Here is an 11,184-nt window from a genome sequence, read left to right as displayed (position 1 = left end):
TTTGTCATGCATCTGCTGATGCATGATAAAGTGCAGTTAGCTTTGCTGATGACTTTGTCACACTGATGACTCATGTTCATCTTGGAGTCCACTAGGACTCCGAGATCCCTTTCTGCTTCTGTGCTGCCGAGCAGGTCATTTTCTAGGCAGTAAGTGTGCTGGTCATTTTTCCTCCCTAAGTGTAGTACTTTGCATTTCTTCTTGTTAAATCACATTCTGTTGTTTTCTGCCCATTTGTCCAACCTGTCCAGGTATGCCTGCAGTTGTTCCCTGCACTCTGGTGTGTCTATTTCTCCCCACAGTTTTGTATCACCCACAAACTTGGACAGAGTATACTTTACTCTTTTGTATGAGACTTAATGATCTTTTCAAAGACTTTACCAAGATGGAGATGAGACTGACTGGCCTATAGTTGCCTGGATCCTTCTTCCTCCCCTTCTTGAAAATAGGGACCACATTGGCCCTTTTCCAGTCCTCTGGGACCTGGCCCGTGTGCCACAAGTGCTCAAATATTCCCACCAGTGGCTGTGCAATGACATCAGCCAGTGCCTTCAGTACCCTCGGATGGAGCTCATTCAGGCCTGCCGACTTAAACACATCCAGTCCTTCCAAGTGACTCTGCATTATCTCAGGGTCAATGCTTGGTAGTCTGGCACCCTGCTGTTGTCTCTCTGTGATCCCATTGTGAGACTTGTCTTGCCCTTCATTTAGAAACGCTGAGGCAAAGAACTAATTGAGGAGTTCAGCCTTGTCCCCCCTGTCTATCACCGATTGCTTTTGCCCATTCAGTAGTGATTGTATACCACCCTGGGCCTTCCTTTTACTCCCTATATATCTGAAAAATAACTTTTTGTTAAGCTTAACTTGGGATGCCATCCTCAGCTCCATGGTAGTTTTGGCCTTTCTAACTGCCTCCCTACAACTGCAAGCTGAGGAGGCATGCTCCTCTTTAGTAATTGCTCCCTGTTTCCATTGCTTATATGCCCCCTTTTTGCCCTTAGGCTGCTCTGGATTTCTCTGGTTAGCCAAGGAAGCCTCTTGGCCTTTTCCCTCTTTTCCCCCACATCAGGATAATTTCCATCTGTGCCGGAAGGATCGCTTCCTTAAGGCACAGCCACCCTTCCTCTTATTTCTACAGCTGTTTATTAGCTGATGGAGTCCATCAGCTTAATCAGCTTACATTGAAGCTTTGTTAAGGTTTAACAACATTTAATTGTGCTGCTCATTTTGGAGGGTATGGTCAGAGGAAATGGGAGAGATCATATCCCTTGATTAAGGGAGAGTGTTTACTTTCATTACCCAGGTTTTCTTTCTCAACTGCATCAAAAGGGCAATAACATAATCCAAAATTCCATTAAAATAAATTATTTCACTGGGTTTTTAACCAAGCCCTGTCTTTCTTTCCACATATACACATATATATATATATATATATATATATAATGTGGAAACCATGAGTTTGCAGACTAATGTTAAACACTGTCAACATTAACAGGTATGGTGGTTTTTAATATTATATAATAACAGATCACAACTCTCCTGTAAGCAACAGTTTCTAATGTGACATTAAGTGAGAAGCTATAAAATGTTATTGAAAAGCAGTGTAATTTCCACAAAGTGTATTTCTTTTACATAATTTTGATGGACAATTTAATCCCAAGGTGTTTATGCAAAGTGGGAATTTTTCATCCAAAAATAAATTAATCATAGGATTTAAATTGACTTTAATTACAAAGAGGCAACACAAAAGTGTGAAACTCACCATTTTATAGAGATCCAGCAGAGAATCATGTAACACACAAATCTCATTTAAGATGAAATGGTGCAAAGGGACAATAGTAGTGCAAATGTTATTGCCTGCCATTTTCTTATGTCCATGAAATGCATTGAGTGATTTTTTTTTTCCTGATTTCTGGGTGCTATAAATAACAAAGTATCCATGAAGGAAGGCTGTGTGCTTTCAACAGTAAATGATGGAGTGTAATGTAATGCATCTTTGGTGTGCCTTTCCAAGTAGATAACAGAAAGTATTCCTTTGTCATTTTAGGGGAATACAGCTCTTATGTTCTAGATTTTTCTTTGTTCTTCCATGACAAGCACAAAAGCTTGCACTTAAAATGCTTTAAAGCATTTTTATGATTTAAAGGCTTTTAGAGAGAATGGCAGACCTTGGAAGCTGTATTGAACTAGGAGCTGTCTCCATCTGCACTCTGTAAAGTAAAACAGGTGTTATTCTAAATTTATCAGAATATGAAACATTGATCATGAACCTTAAGGTGTTCAGCACAGCTGTGTAAGTAGTGTATCTACAAGGAATGGCTTTGATTTGTTTCTCAAAAGGAGTATGCTTGTGGTGTTTGAGGTTGTGGTATATATATCATTATTTTTGTAAAAAGGGAGTTGCATTTTAAGTTTTGTTTGTAGTTCCTCATTGATGTGACAAACTAAAGTAATATTTTTGTCCAATATGGTTGAAAAAAGCATTTTAAAGATGTAAAGTGCTGGATAAGTATGAGAACATGAACAAATCCAGGAACTGGATTTCCTGACACAATCTCCATTTGCACCACTGAAAGTCAGGGGTAATGCCACTGACTTCAGCAGTTTTGATCCTATGTTACAGTATAATAATTTGTAGCAGAGCCCTGCTTATATGCATGGTTGATCTTTTGATCTACTGTACATATTCTAAAATTGGCACACCCTCATTGGGCATGTAGATTCAAAAGTTTAGTGGCCTGTTTGTGAATATTTCTTGATTCATGCCTTAAAAGACTGAATGTAAAGGGCCAAGGGAAGCCAAGTCTTTGTCACTGACAATATCTGTTGCTAGGCCTCCCTCCTGAATTTCTTCTTTTAAGAGGCACACAAGGGCTGTGGGAGCTAATTATATGGATGTCAGTGGGAGGTCAGTGCTCACAGTGACCTGGGCTAGCAGTTGGCTGCCCCACTTCTTTTTTTTTTTATTTTAAAGAAGGAGAGCTTTAAGAGTCCAGAGAGACTCCAGACAGGAATCGCCCTTTGAGGGCATTCTCCCTGAGACTGGTATAGCCATCACTAGCAAAGACAGCTGAAGTCATGTTGCTAGAAAGACCCAAGACCCAGAGGGGGTGGAGTTGATGCTTACCCAAAGCTCCATAGTGACAGCCCCCCTTTTTAACCTAAATCATTTAAGTCTGATACTACATCCATCCAGGTTTATCTTAAACCAGTTTTGGCCATTTTGAAAGTGGTTTATGTGCACTGAACTTCTGTTGTGTTACAGATTTGAACCAGTTTCCAATCGCTTATACCAGTTTATGTGTATTTTTTGTCCCTAGACTCAAAAACTCTCATTTATCATACTGCAGCTTTGAAATTCTACATGAATATGGATTTTTTAGATTGGCTGAGTATAAAGTCATACAGATATGTAAGTGAATGTGCAAATTTACTGAATAAATTAGATATTTGAGTGCTTGAAGTATACAGAGTTAAAATTGGTCTTTATCACTTTTAGATAACTAAGACTTATCCTACCAATACTCATAATTAACTTAAAGCCCTTGCCCCTGCTACTAGAAAGAAGTAAAAGTAGGGGCAGGAGGCCAGCTGGGAGAGACAAGGAAATAAGATGCAAGGAGCAGGCTGCTCATAATTAGGTAAATGAATAATCCCAGCAGTGCAAGAGACAGCCAACAGAGCAAGTGCAGCTTGCAGGAACCCTGTACAGAACAGCCTAGGAAAAAGGGCCATAGGGCTTAGCTTGCAGGCAGAGGTGTGTGACACCACTGATTGAGATAAGTAACAATACCTGGCCCCTGCTGTAAGAGGGCCAGGTCAGTTGATTAGACTGGGGAAGAGAAAGGGCAGTATAAGCTTGAGCCCAGAGGCACAGGTTATCCTTGACCCTGCAGAAGGAAAGGACCTTGTTGTAGGGATGTGGTACACTTTCTGGATAATCTGGGATAATCTCACACTGTATAAAGCCTTTTTTGTAATATTACCAAAAGACAGAACCCAATTCAAGGAGCATCACAGATGAGGTTGTCACAAACCCGCTTCCCCCATTCCCAGAGAAAATGACAGTATGAGGGAAAGAGGGAGACACAAGGAGTTCTTGAGCAGCAGACTCAATTGAATTTTTATTGTATGACACAACAATGGTCTCATAACCAGTAAACTAGTGTCGTGTTACAGTAAATTAAGTCCAGAGGCCTCACCTTCTTTTGGGGGGGCTAGCAACCATGTACCAGCTGCAGTCTGAGGTCCCATCTTTTCTTCAGGTACCAATTCCTTGCTGAGTTTCTCTGTTTGTCAGTATTATAAATAGGGATCTACCTAAATGACCAGAAGTATGCTATGCAGCAGGTCCTTTAATCTTGCTTGTTTCACTGCACCCCCACCTACCACTGATTTGTGGGGGGTCCCAATGGCCCTGCTGCTTGCTCCTGGTCAGCTGGGAGGCAAAACCCACAGTTTTAAATATGCCACAGTTTTGGCTTTGTGCCATTGGCTGGCTGAGGGGGCCTCTCACCACTGATTAGCCAGGAGGCAAAAACCACGGCATATTTAAAACCACAATTTTTGTCTACTGGCTGATCAAGGACAAGCGGCGAGTGGCGGGGCCATTATAGTCCCTCAGCCAATCAGCAGCAGTAGGGAGGATGCATGGCAGAAAAAGCAAGATTAAAGGAGTCACTACATACAGCACTTTTGGCATGATTTAGGTAGATCCCTAATTATAAACCTAACTGGTTACAGTGTAGAACAATATATAGGATTGAACAAAGGCACAATGCCTAGCCAATTAAATGGAACATGATATAACGAATAGAGAGCAAGGTCTGCTGCTGCACCCTTCAAAGGTGCTAAAGGAAAAAGAGTTCAAGGATTTAATATAAGAGTGATGAATAAATAAAGCTGGGGTGGGGTTGGGAATAGGCTAGGATGTTGTTTTAAGACTGTTAGGATTACCTGCTATATGAACTTTTACCACCACCTCACCTGGGAAATGAAGCAGTCTTGAGTTGCATCTCTTTGTCAGTCAGCATCATTTAGATGTATAAGATGATTATAGTCTGTTCCAAACCAAGCAGAAATCATAGCCAGAAGCTGGAAAAGCAATGACACGGTAGCTTCAGATAGCTGACAAGCTCAACAAACAGTCTCATGGTATTCTTCGAATAACTAGGGCGACATACGGCAATTTTGTGGGAGCCTGTTTGTGAGAGGGCCCTAAGGGTAGCTGACTAGATAAACACTCAGATCTCTGCCCCTGGAGTTGATTTAATCAACTAAATAAAGGTAAAGCTATGTCAGCTTGTAGTATCACATTTGGGGAAAGGTCATGATTAGGTCACGGTTAGATAAAATGTGTTAACTAATTCTCTAACCTCAGTTCAACCTTTTTTCCCTGATGTAAACAGTTGAAGGCACGGAGGAATAGAACAACTGTACCAATTCTGCCAGGTCCCACATGCATATCAGGAACACCTCATTTCAACAATATCAAAGGCCACTGGTAACATTAACATGGACACCTGACCTTCGTACACTGCTGGAAGGAGCCCCTTGATCAAAGAGACAAATACTGACTCTGTACTGCGTTTACCTAGACATGGAATCACTCTAAGAAGAAAAAAAGCCAGACCCCTCATAAAATTTAAAAGCAACCAACATCTCTGAAAAGAGTTTCTAAAGCAAGGGAAATGCACTGTCTGGCTACATGGCTGCCTTTTTCCCTGTGAGAATTCTAGGCCAATTACATTTTTAAATCCTTTAAAAAATCCTACTAATATGTTCTGAAAAGGTCTTTGAAGTCCTTGACTTTGCCTCTTGGCTATATTTAATTCTCATTTCTAATACCCTGATAACTGAGTAAACATCTTATTTGGAATTCCTGTTTTTAGTCCTGATTTTATGAGGAAAACATATCATGTGCATATTAATTGAATAAGCATGATTAAATGCATAAATCTCTTTAAAATATGTTTACAATAGCTTATATTACTTGGGGCTTAGTTAAAAGATTTGAGGGATATGATAGGACAATCAAAGCATTATGTGTATATTAAAGGATATTCAGAAAGAAATGCCAACAGTTAAGTTTCCATTGAAACCGCCTGTTTTCAGGGATTTTCCCCAAAAGAAGCCATTTGGGCTTAAATATTCCATACCAGTCAGTCACCTAAGGCTCTTTTTTTTTTTTAATGTTTCCTTTTATTGTTCAGTAGTTTCTGAGAACAAAATTAGATGCAGATCGTGTTTTGTTTTTGGTGTAGAGTTTTTGTTATAAGAACATAAGAAGTGCCAGGCCATACTGGGTCAGATGGGTGGTCCATCTAACCTAGTATCTTTGTCTCCAACAGTGATAAAAGTGAATGCTGTATGGGAGGAGCATTGAACCTGATACCGCTAGAATGATCTATCCCCTATTCAGTCCCCTCCCTGGCATCCACTGTGTATTGGTTTAGAGATGCCACAGGAAACATCTCCTGTCATTATATCCAATGCTATTAATAGATCTATTATCCATGAATTTATGCAGTCCCTTTTTTAATTTGCCTGTTTTATCTACCTGTTTTATCCACCTGTGGCAAGGAATTCCACAAGTGTGGGAAAAAGTGTGTACAAAAGTACTATATCTTGTTAGTGTGTATAAGTGTACACAAGTATTCCACAAGTGTGTACAAGTGTGTACAAAAGTACTGTATCTTGTTAGTTTTAAACTGTCACCTGATTTCAGCAGGTACCCCCTAGTTCTAGTATTTTGGGACTTGGTGAACAACAGTTCTCTGTTCACATGGTTGGTACTGTTCATGATTGTATGAGTTTTGCTCATAATTTTTTGGATACATTCTTCAGGACCAAAACATAACATCTCAGAAGGAGTTATGCCCTAGTGTTAGACATGTGCTTTCTTGCATTTCTTTGAAAAGACATTCGCATTTGACTATTGCAGCCTTGTAGAAACTTGGTTTGTACATGCTTGGCAGAAACTCGGAGTGATAGCAGGGTAGCCCCATGCTTTGGGCAACTGTGGTGGATGGGGCAGTGTAGCTGCTGTGATGCCGACAGCGGTGTCACGATAAGTTGCTACTGAAGCAGCAACTATTTTTGTGTCCACAAAGATGGTACCTGGGACTGCTGCAGAAATTTGTTAGATTTTGGCTGCTAATTTCTCAGCAGATTCTATCTGCACTTGAACCTGCTTCTTCCCCCCCACCATAGTGCCTTTATGTTTACTGGACTAGCATTAGTGCCATCCCCAGAAAGTGACCACGCTTTCAATATCCCAGGCCTCTCCTGCCCCTGGCTTCTAGAACTCACTGTGGGGTAAGTACAAGACCTGAGCAAGGAGGCTTGTTCTCTTCTGTGCTTTCAGTAATCCTTCTTCTGGCACAAGTGATCCTCCTTCTGGCACCAGGATAGTGTGGAGTATGGAGTAGAAGGAGCATGCAAGCTGACTCTGATAAAGGGTGATGAAGAAAAGGATGAGATGTATAAGGATGATACAGATGGGTGAGACAGCAGATTAGATGTGAACAGAAGCAAGAACAACAATCTGTGAGCAGGGGAAGGAGATAGGCCAATATGGAACAGTAGAGGAAAAGAGCTAGGTATCAGAGAGGAAGAATGGGCTGATGGGGGATAGGAGTTGTGGGGAGCTGGGAGAAAGGATCTGCAACCACTAGAATACAATCCATTACAGAGCTAAGAATTCAAACCACTATTCTTGCATCTCAGTTCTTCTTTAATCTAGAAAAGAACTGTGAAATTCACTACCGGGCACATCTATGCGTGCACCGTTACTGCGCAGTAACTGAAAATCACTACATGTGTGTCTGCATGTGTGTGCCCATACTGTGCAGTAACTATGGTGACTTATACCAATTTAGGCATACACTTGCTACCTGCAACATGCTGGTAGCAAATTTACACCCAAGTACTTACTGTGTAGTAGGGCACATGCAGACGGCTTACTGTTCAGTTACCCTGTTTGTGTGGACTGATTTGGGACTAACTTTAGTCCCAAATCAGTCCACACACAGTGTTACTGGTCTGTGTGCTGGCATAAAAGTCGCTTACTGCTAGTAGATGCACGTGTAGACATGCCCACTAAAGAGTGTTTGTGTTTCTTCCCCTTTATTGTCAGTTCATTGTAGATGATAGCAGCTTTCCACTGCTGCAAGATAGCTCTAGTAATAGAAGTAAGTAGTTGTCACTCTGGAGTTTCACATTCAGGAGCTCTAACTTTCCACATGAAATGCTTGGTTGATCAAATTTTAAGTAAAAAAAAAAAGGGGAGGGGGCAGAGGGAGTTTACAGGTAAAACCTTCATTAAAAGATAATTAAGGTTAGAAATTCAAGTACTTAAACTACCCTTCATTCTGGCATATTTAAGCTTTTCCTGGCAACCGTTAGCTTATTTTGGCCCATTTCTAAGGGCTTGTACACATGTACAGCTGACCCTGGAAAATGTTTCAAAGGCATTTAAATGTTTTAATTGTGTCCACACCCCTGCAATAGTACTACAGCACATTGCAGGTGCACCACTGTCAAGCATGGAAAACTTAGATGTGACTTAGTTGTCACATTTTTATAAGAATACAACTCAAGACACATGTGGTTTGATTTTTGGAAATATGAAGTGCTCATTAATGCAACTCAGGGATGCAAAGTACTCATTAAAAACATCATTAAATAAATTAAAACAAGGAGACTAATTTCAAGTAGCATGAACAATTTTAATTTTTGCTCTTGGTTCTAAAACCAAGAAAGTCAAAATATTGGTAGAAATGACAAACAAGGCAGACAGACTAAAATCAAACCTAACTCTATTGTGGAGTCATATCTGTTGATTGATAGGAATTTAGACATGAATGAAGTATTAAAATGAGCATGCTTCCATCTTCACCACATTGCTATCTAAATTAGTAACTCAGCAAAACAAACAAAGATTTTGTATTGAACTCAAATACACCACTGTGTAAAATTATGGAAAATCTTGTGTTGAAAGTTTATTTTTACAGCAGGACATTCTAGCAAATGTTGCTTTTTCTGATTATCTCATTTTGACCTTTTAAATTTCTGTTTATCTAAGATGCATTTTAACTCATTTTTTCTGTGTTAAACATACATTTTAAAGGTAATTATTTTTGGAGTGTCAGCATAGGTGTTATTTTTAGCCTTGGCAAAGTTCCAAAAAAAAGAGTAGGGGAAGACGTACATAAATTCTTTCCTTCAGCTTTCCCCCAAAAATAACACTTCTTTCATGTTAAACAGAAGTTGGTTGTAATATTTTGAAGGTCCATCATTTTCTTAACACTTGGATATTCTAACATTGATCTAGTCCATGGCAGCTCTATATTCACTTGTTTTAATGAATTAGGTTTGTTTTTCAATTCATGTCAGTTGCAGTGGCTTCTCTGAGAAACTGACTACATAGTAAATTTAACAATGAATATATTCCAGGCTTTAAAGTATCTCTGAAAAAATCCTAAAACCAATAAATATAAAGGTGCACTGTAAAAAGGATTCCACTAGAGGGCAACATGTACCCAGCATTTGACTACAATCGCCTGATTAAAATCCTTTCATTATTCAACTGACTTGGATGAAGTTCATTGATTTTGTATTTAGCATTTGTCTGCATTAATTTGTACTGTTATCTATAGCTTGCACATTGATAACTGTTAATAGAAACCAATCCAGTTTTATACGGTAGTGAGCATGAGTGTTGCCGTGTATACCTCTAATTAATTACAATTAAAGTTTAATATGTGTTTCATTTATCACTTGGACTGTCTTAACACAGGCATTCTTTTATATTAGAATGCTTTCATGGCTAAAGAAATGCTTATAGTGTCTGTTAGAAGGTCAGGCAATACGGTGTATGTACATCAAGAGTACTCACACTGGAGAATCTGCTAATGACAATGTTGGCAGGCTTCTAAAAATCACCATAAAAAAAGTTACAGAATATCTGCCCTTTGTGTGATATCTAAGAAGATTTTAAAATGTGAGAGAGAGCATCCATTTAGTCTGAAAAATGCTGTGAATCAGCTTAGTAAGGCAAAACTGTGTATTTCTTATGCACATTGAGTAGAAGTTTACTGTGCAAGTAATTATAATAAATTGAGTTAGACTACTCATGGAGTAAGGATGGCCTATTCTGGGCCAAAGTAATTAGATTATTCCTGCTGCAGAATGACATCTGATCAATGGCGTCAGCACCCAGCTTGCAATCTCATCAGTTCCTTGAGTTTCACAAAAATCAAATCCAGAGCGCTGATGAGCATTTTCATCACTGCCATTTCAGAGAATGAGGCAAATAAACTAAAACTTCCCCTTTAAATTTCTATTCATGTTACATACCAGGCCATCTTGTCTCAATATGCAAAATCAACTTTAAAAATGAAGTATGGTTTTTCCATGGAAATCTCTTCCAGGCTACCGCTCAGACCAAAAAAACCCAAACACCCCCCTCCCTCTCCCCCAAGAAAAGAAAAACAAAAAAACCCAACCAAGCCAAATAACAAAACAGAAGTTTGCTTTGCAAAAAATAAAAGAAATAAAAGTTAACTCTTGCTGTCTCTAGGTGTCCTGAGTACCAGATGAGGAGCTTCCATTTCTAGAGAAGGAAAGCTTAGTGCAAAAAAATTAATGCTCTATTCACGGGACTGTAGGGTAGGAACTTTCTGCTCTATTCAACTGTATCACAACAGAATGCAAGTGGATTGGGGATTTTGCAAAGGAGAATGTAGGAACAGTGACTAGCACTGCAGAGGTGGCTGCACCCCCTGCTCCCAGCCTCCTCTCCTTTTTTTTTCCCCAACGCCACTGAGATAGGCAGTCTGCACCACAGGAGTAGCAGTTGGGGACTTTTTTAAAGTCCCGGCTCAGAGGCATGTCCACTTCCACTCACTTCTCCCTTCCCCGTACTACTTAGCTCTGCCACAGTCCCCACTATCTTGGAGGTGAAGGGAGTTCCAGAGCCACTCCAGCTGGACTTCATGGGGCTAGGTATAACCCAGGACAGTGGCAGTGGTGGCTGGTGGTTGAATTTCCCCATCTGCCAGCCTGGGAAGAAGTGTAGGGGAGTATCTAGGGGGGCAGGCAGGGAGAGGGAACCCTCCTGTCTGCTGCCACCGCCACTGCTACCACTGTCCCAGGATGAGCACCCCCAACCAGCTTAACTGG

This window comes from Alligator sinensis, unplaced genomic scaffold (genome assembly GCF_000455745.1).
Source record: "Alligator sinensis unplaced genomic scaffold, ASM45574v1 scaffold202_1, whole genome shotgun sequence".
Classification (NCBI taxonomy): domain Eukaryota; kingdom Metazoa; phylum Chordata; order Crocodylia; family Alligatoridae; genus Alligator; species Alligator sinensis.
Note: the sequence above shows the minus strand (reverse complement) of the source record.